The sequence below is a fragment of the Centroberyx gerrardi genome, chromosome 21 (genome assembly GCF_048128805.1).
Source record: "Centroberyx gerrardi isolate f3 chromosome 21, fCenGer3.hap1.cur.20231027, whole genome shotgun sequence".
Classification (NCBI taxonomy): domain Eukaryota; kingdom Metazoa; phylum Chordata; class Actinopteri; order Beryciformes; family Berycidae; genus Centroberyx; species Centroberyx gerrardi.
Window position 1 is genome coordinate 20,949,794 of NC_136017.1, and position 2,500 is coordinate 20,952,293.

Genomic DNA, 2,500 nt, shown 5'->3' on the forward strand with positions numbered 1-2,500 from the left:
TCCCTGGAGCTCCAGGGAGTACCAGGAGCAAATCCAAATAGAAAAAAAAAAGTTAAAGTCCAACCGCCACCAGGGGCTCGGGGTGAAAGCCCTGCCCGGGAAGGGGCGCACAGCCTCGGGCAGGGCGCCCCCCTACCATCCCTGGAGCTCCAGGGAGTACCAGGAGCAAATCCAAATAGAAAAAAAAAAGTTAAAGTCCAACCGCCACCAGGGGCGCGGGGTGAAAGCCCTGCCCGGGAAGGGGCGCACAGCCTCGGGCAGGGCGCCCCCCTACCATCCCTGGAGCTCCAGGGAGTACCAGGAGCAAATCCAAATAGAAAAAAAAAAGTTAAAGTCCAACCGCCACCAGGGGCTCGGGGTGAAAGCCCTGCCCGGGAAGGGGCGCACAGCCTCGGGCAGGGCGCCCCCCTACCATCCCTGGAGCTCCAGGGAGTACCAGGAGCAAATCCAAATAGAAAAAAAAAAGTTAAAGTCCAACCGCCACCAGGGGCTCGGGGTGAAAGCCCTGCCCGGGAAGGGGCGCACAGCCTCGGGCAGGGCGCCCCCCTACCATCCCTGGAGCTCCAGGGAGTACCAGGAGCAAATCCAAATAGAAAAAAAAAAGTTAAAGTCCAACCGCCACCAGGGGCTCGGGGTGAAAGCCCTGCCCGGGAAGAGGCGCACAGCCTCGGGCAGGGCTTCCAGGGCGCCCCCCTACCTCCCTGGAGCTCCAGGGAGTACCAGGAGCAAATCCAAATAGAAAAAAAAAAGTTAAAGTCCAACCGCCACCAGGGGCTCGGTGTGAAAATCCTGCCCGGGAAGAGGCGCACAGCCTCGGGCAAGGCGCCCCCCTACCATCCCTGGAGCTCCAGGGAGTACCAGGAGCAAATCCAAATAGAAAAAAAAAAGTTAAAGTCCAACCGCCACCAGGGGCTCGGGGTGAAAATCCTGCCCGGGAAGAGGCGCACAGCCTCGGGCAGGGCTTCCAGGGCGCCCCCCTACCTCCCTGGAGCTCCAGGGAGTACCAGGAGCAAATCCAAATAGAAAAAAAAAAGTTAAAGTCCAACCGCCACCAGGGGCTCGGGGTGAAAATCCTGCCCGGGAAGAGGCGCACAGCCTCGGGCAAGGCGCCCCCCTACCATCCCTGGAGCTCCAGGGAGTACCAGGAGCAAATCCAAATAGAAAAAAAAAAGTTAAAGTCCAACCGCCACCAGGGGCTCGGGGTGAAAATCCTGCCCGGGAAGAGGCGCACAGCCTCGGGCAGGGCGCCCCCCTACCATCCCTGGAGCTCCAGGGAGTACCAGGAGCAAATCCAAATAGAAAAAAAAAAGTTAAAGTCCAACTGCCACCAGGGGCTCGGGGTGAAAATCCTGCCCGGGAAGAGGCGCACAGCCTCGGGCAGGGCTTCCAGGGCGCCCCCCTACCTCCCGGGAGCTCCAGGGAGTACCAGGAGCAGAAAGAAATATTTTGTTTAAAAAAATGACAAAGTGCTGCGGCACTTAGGCTGTGGGGCGAAAACAGGCGGAGTACCAGGAGCACAAAGTTTAAGTTGGAGTACCAGGGGCACCAAAGTTTGAGTTGGTATACCAGGAGCAGGAAAGTTTGGGCGGATGGTAGTCTGCTTGTATCCGGGGATGGGTGCTTAAGAGTGGGTCTGCAGGTTCGGCTGGTGCTGGGGTTCCTGGATGGTGGAGGTTAGGGGCCGGAGATAGGGGGCAGCTAACAGGTGTGTGGGTGGCCGAGGCAGGGGCTCCAAATTGGGGTAAAAGTGAGGTGGAGGGCCCCCTGGAGGTAGGGGGCCGATAGCAGGTGTGTGTGGCCGAAGCAGGGGCTCTAAATTGGGTAAAAGGGAGGTGGAGAGCCGCCTGGAGGTAGGGGGCGGAAAGCAGGTGTGTGTGGCCGAAGAAGGGGCTTTAAATCGGGTAAAAGGGAGGTGGAGAGCCGCCTGGAGATAGGGGGCCCGCTCCCAGGTGTGTGTGGCCGAAGCAGGGGCTTTAAATCGGGTAAAAGGGAGGTGGAGAGCCGCCTGGAGATAGGGGCCCGCTCCCAGGTGTGTGTGGCCGAAGCAGGGGCTCTAAATTGGGTTAAAAGTGAAGTGGAGAGCCGCCTGGAGATAGGGGCCCGCTCCCAGGTGTGTGTGGCCGAAGCAGGTGCTCTAAATTGGGTAAAAGGGAGGTGGAGAGCCGCCTGGAGATAGGGGCCCGCTCCCAGGTGTGTGTGGCCGAAGCAGGGGCTCTAAATTGGGTTAAAAGTGAAGTGGAGAGCCGCCAGGAGATAGGGGGCTTCTCCCAGGTGTGTGTGGCCGAAGCAGGTGCTCTAAATTGGGTTAAAAGTGAAGTGGAGAGCCGCCTGGAGATCGGGGCCCGCTCCCAGGTGTGTGTGGCCGAAGCAGGTGCTCTAAATTGGGTAAAAGGGAGGTGGAGAGCCGCCTGGAGATAGGGGCCCGCTCCCAGGTGTGTGTGGCCGAAGCAGGGGCTCTAAATTGGGTTAAAAGTGGAGTGGAGAGCCGCCAGGAGATAGG